The following is a 5,595-nucleotide window of genomic DNA, read 5'->3' on the forward strand; positions in this document are numbered from 1 at the left end:
AAATGTTTAATTCTGAACTGAGAAATGCAAGAGAGAGTTTTTTTCTCAAATGTCATTTCTACCTCTATCAACAACTCTCATGCTCTGTTCTCAATTGTTGACAGATTGATAATCCACCTTCTTCTGTTCATCATGAATTTTTCTCTCTGAGGTCTGTGACAAACTTGCCACCTATTTTGTAAATAAAATGGTGAAAATAAGGGAGACCATAAACTCCTCTGTGTCTGTTGTTAGGAAACAATTAACTGTTTTCCACCAATCAGGACTTACCTATGATGACCCACTTTAACCTGGTCACTCAAAAACATTTGAGTTACAATTTATATGAATTCATCCACCTGTTCCCTTGACATCATACCTACGAGTTTATTCTTAAAGGTCTCAGATGTTTTTGCTCCTGATCTTCTACAAATAATTAATAATTCACTTTCCTCTGGAGTTTTCCCTCAAGCTTTAAAGACTGTGGTAGTTAAACCACTTTCTCAAAAACAGATTCTGGACTCATCAATTCTAAGCGATTACTGACCAATATCAAACTTACCTTTTTTAGCTAAAATATTAGAAAAAAATTGTTTCTAAACAGATAAATGTTTTTCTAGCCCTGAACAACTGTTTTGATGTTCATCAATCAGGCTTCTGTCAACTGAAACTGCTGCTGTGAAATATTCAATGACCTCCATCTAACACCGACCCTAATAAATGTCTATATTATTTCTACTTGACTTTAGTGCTGCATTCAACACAGTCGATCACAATATTTTATTATCTTGATGAAAAAATTGGGTTGGCATTTCCAGTGTATTTCTCAGCTGGCTTAAATCTTACCTGTCTGGCAGAACCTTTTGTGTTTCATATTCAGCTTTAAATCCAAGGTAAATTAAATTACCTATGGAGTTCCCCAAGGGTCCATCCTGGGTCCCCTTCTTTTTAATATCAATATGCTTCCATTAGTTCAAATCATATCAAATAATGAGATAGAAAACCACAACTATGCCAATGACACACAGCTATTCATTAGTCTTTCACCAGGAGATTACAGTCAGGTTCAAATATTCACTACATGTATTGAACAGATTAATGTCTGGATGAGCAAAAACTCTCTCCAACTAAATCAAAATAAAACTGAAATATTAGTGTTTGAACCAAAAGAACATAGATTAAAAACAATCACCACCTTCAATCTGTTGGATTAAAATGCTCTGACAAGCCAATAATCTGGGGGTGATCATGGATCCTGATCTGAACTTTAATAACCGCATCAAATCTATCATAAAATCATCATACTATCATTTAAAAATATTGCTAAAATTAGACCACTCCACAAGACTCTGAGAAATTAGTTTCTTTGTTTATAGTAGACTCGATTACTGCAGTGCCGTATTTACTGGATTATCAAAAAAAGCAATAAGAGCTCCAGCTTCTCCAGAATGCTGCTGCAAGAGTCCTAACAAAAACAAAAAAAGATCAGCAGATCAGCCCAGTTCTGAGATCCCTGCACTGTCTGCCTGTTGCTCAAATAATATAATTAAAAATATCTTTAATAGTTTACAAAACACTTCATGATAGAAACCTAGACTACATTTCTGATCTTCTTCAACCATATATACCACTCATATATATATCTACCAGAATCAAACCAATTAACTAAACCAAGAGTCAGAACTAAACTTGGTGAAGCAACATTTAGTTTTTATGCTCCAACACTTTACAATAAACTTCCTGCTCATTGTAAGACTGCGCCTACTTTGAGATTATTTAAAACAAGGTTAAAAAACTTCTTATTTGAAATTGCCTATTAAACATTTAATTAACAGTTAATTCATGAACTACATTTAACATTTTAATGTTTATTTGTCTATTTTTAACCTTAATTTTTTAAAATTATTATTATTTTTACTATCTTCTTGTTGTATTTTGTTTTAAACTTTCTTGTAAAGTCACTTTGAGTTGTCTTTGGCTGAAAGGTGCTATATAAATAAAGTTGCCTTTCCTCTGACTCCCAGTCAGTCAGACCAGTCAGACCAGTCTGGGCTCATTTCCCCTAATAACACTTTCAGTTTAAACTAACCTGTTTATTTGTGGCACCAGTCTGGATCTACTGTGGTTCTGTTGGGTCTCAGCTTGTTGTTCAGATTTTCTTCATCAACTCTTTGGATCATTTGAACAAACTGTAAGTTTGCTTTGTTTCCTACTTGAACTTTGTCATCAGGATATTCCTGCTTGTTTCTGCTCTGATGTTTGGACAAAATGTTCACTTCTGATTTCAGCTAAACAACTAAAATCTCTGCTGTTTGTAGTTTTCTGTTGAACATCTGGTTTTCTTTATTTTCTTCTCTGAACAAACTGATTCTTGGTTTTATTTCCTGGATTCAATCTCTGGTCTCCACCATTAAAGCCAGAAAGTCCTGTTGCTTCCTTTCAAAATGAAATAATGTTATTGTTAAAATGTATTTAATTCAGTCAGATCATTAAATAGTTGAACTTTGATGGAGCAGATAATCCACTTGTAGATTTTAATAATTAACTAACTATAATCACTTCCTGTTCAGGTTGAATCAGTGAATGTAAATGTTGCTCCATGTCTCCATCTAGTGGACTGATAGTAGAAGTGCAGCAGCTGATGGCAGCTTCCGCTGCCTCTCTGCTGTCTGACTGCATTCACGTGACACTGATATGAAGCAGAGAAGAAGAGCCAATCAGAGGAGGAGCAGCTGATCTTTCACTAATCACTAATGATGTAAAGATGATCAGATTTTACATCATCAGTGTAAAGTTTCTACCTTGATTTGCAGTGGAATCTGCAGACCTGCTCAGATCCAAAATCCCATTTTCCAGGAGTCACTGGTTTCATGTGTGTCGTTGTTTCTGCTGCTGATGTCAGAATCCAGCTGTAAAACCTGGAGGTTGAACTTTCAGCTTCTCTCCTCCAAACATCCAACAAGCTGCCATCCCTTAATTCTTGTTTCTTAGATTTTCTTTTTGTTTGCCATAATTCCACAAACCCGATAATAATTGCTTTTTAGTGCTAAGGAGAAAAGTTGTTAAAGTTGATATTTCTATCAGATCAGCAGTTGCTGACCTTTGACCTGCTGTGGAAGCAGAAAGGATGGACTTAGTTTTTCACTCAGTCTTTTGGTTCAGGTCAATTAATAATAATTCAATATAATCTTTACTGCTGTTGTTTTGAATTCATTTTAAGACCTGCTGAGGAACAAATGATCTTTCATTCATGTGCTTGTCAATGAACAGCAGAACTGGTTCTGGTTCTGGTTCTGGTCACTTTTTTAAAACTATTTGGAGAGTTTAAAACCCTTCATCTGTTTAATAATCTGACGTCATTCAAGTTGTAGTTTCTCCACCAATGAAGAGTCCAGTTGGTTCCAAGTTAAAACAGATTCTGGTTCCATTGGAGCTGAACAGAACCTGGATCAGCAGAATAACAGCAGCAGAACATTTGTGTTCAAACTGGGAGATATGAGTAGATTTTATGTCTTCAGACGTCAACAGATAAACTTTTATCTGACAGATCTCAGTCAAACCAGTCAAACCAGTTTGGCCTCATTTCTACTTAGAATAGTTTCTGATTAAACTCACCTGTGAAGGTTTGGCACCAGTCTGGTTCTGTTGGGTCTCAGTTTGTTGATCACATATTCTTGTACAACTCCTCAGATCATTTGAACAAATTGTAAGTTTGCTTTGTTTTCTACTCAAACATTGTCTTCAAGAATATTAATATCTATTTCTTTTTTCTCTCAGAAGTTTGGAGAAAATGTTCACCTCTAATTTCAGATCAACCTTTAATCTCTGCTGTTTTGAAGGTTAATCTACAGGATTATTGATGAACTAGAATCAAATGCGATGAACGTGATGTTTTTTTCTTCTCTGAACAAATGATTCATGATTTTTATTTCCTTGTATCAAACTCTGGTCTCCACCATTAAAGTCAGACACAAGTTTGTCCTGCTTCCTTTCAGAATTAAATGCTGTTATAGTAAAATGTGTTCAATTCAGTCAAATTACTAAATAGATAATTGTTAGTGGCATATTTACTCCACTTGTAGACTTTAATAATTAACTAATTAAAATACTTCCTGTTCAGGTTGAATCAGTGAATGTAAATGTTGCTCCATGTCTCCATCTAGTGGACTGATAGTAGAAGTGCAGCAGCTGATGGCAGCTTCCTCTGCCTCTCTGCTGTCTGACTGCATCAACCTGACACTGATATGAAGCAGAGAAGAAGAGCCAATCAGAGGAGGAGCAGCTGATCTTTTTCCAGCACTAATGATGATCAGAGTTGATGTGCAGATGAATGATGTGTGTTTCCTCTGCAGGTGAAGCTAGAAAGTGTGTGTGAGCTGATGTGGATTCAGCAGCATGGATCAGTGTGAGGACAGAGAGGAGGGAGTCCCTCCCTCTAAAACCACTCTGTGTGGGGAAGATGAGAGCCAGAGCAAAGGTCAGAGGTGAGGTCACCATCTCTAACTGTCCACAGCCCTTTTCACACAGCGTTCACTATATCAGGCCAGAACAGACGTGGTGATGAAGCTGCTGCTGCTCCTCTTTGCTGATTAAGTTTTATTCATCATGTTTCTGTCAGGATCCATCAGAGACACAAACCAGAACCAGAACCAGAGCCAGAACCAGAACCAGAACCAGAACCAGAACCAGAACCAGAACCAGAACCCAGCTGTGTGTCTTTTAAGAGTGACAGGTCAATGGGTCGTCCCATTTACTTTAAATGTCCTGGATCTCCACCATCAGAGAGGTGAGCTGTTTCTAATTGCTGTAACTTCTGTTTATATCTGTTATTGTGGCCATGTGATGATAAGTTCTGTTGGGTTCTGTTGTCATGAAAGCATTGGACTGAATTTCAGGTTATTTTTCTTTTCATACGTCAAAGATGTAATACGTATGATGTCTACATGGAAACATGTTCCAATAATGAACATGTTACTATGAACACAATAAAGTTCAACTGGATCCTTTGTATAAAAATCAAACAGGTCCGTTTGGATCCACAGTCTCTACCCAGAGCTTCACTAGTTAACAGAATCTCTAAATCTGATCTGATGTTTACCTGACATCAATTTAACCATCATTCATTGGACAGTTATTGACTCCATACAGAAAGAATCTTATAAATCCTCAGACAGGTCTTATAAACTATTATGTTGACATGACATTTGGACCAGAAACATTTAACTGTGTTTTATTCTTTTGTTTAAGCCTAATTTTTCCAAATGAAAACACTCATTCATTTATCTGATATTAATATTAACACAAGAACAAATAGACAGAAATGAATTTTATGTCTAAGTTGATATTTGCATCTTTCTCTAAAATCTGACAAAAGACAGATTCATTCTGAAATAAAAACATTTTCTATGAATTATTTTATGATTCCACGTCTGAAGTTTAAACATCTTCCAACATGGCAGATTATCAACCATTTCTACAGTCAAACTAAATATTTAGTGGATCTGATTGAGCAGTGGGCTTCAGTGTCTCTAATGGACCATCTGGTTCTGATTGAAGCTCCATCAGATCCTCCTTGGATGGTCAGAGTGGAAATGATTCCTGGTTCTGCTCCATGTC

The 5,595-nt window shown here is 36.2% G+C and overlaps 1 long non-coding RNA gene across 1 annotated transcript; it reads left to right on the forward strand.

Moving 5' to 3' along the window:
• Window positions 1–2,069: 2,069 nt before the first annotated feature.
• LOC129379645 (uncharacterized) lies at window positions 2,070–4,746 on the forward strand. Its single transcript, XR_008608217.1, has 3 exons — window positions 2,070–2,170; window positions 4,332–4,463; window positions 4,598–4,746. It is a non-coding gene; the product is annotated as an uncharacterized LOC129379645 (long non-coding RNA).
• The last annotated feature ends 849 nt before the right edge of the window (window positions 4,747–5,595 follow it).

The sequence above is a fragment of the Poeciliopsis prolifica genome, unplaced genomic scaffold, assembly GCF_027474105.1.
Source record: "Poeciliopsis prolifica strain line A6 unplaced genomic scaffold, Auburn_PproV2 SCAFFOLD059, whole genome shotgun sequence".
NCBI classification, from domain to species: Eukaryota; Metazoa; Chordata; class Actinopteri; order Cyprinodontiformes; family Poeciliidae; genus Poeciliopsis; species Poeciliopsis prolifica.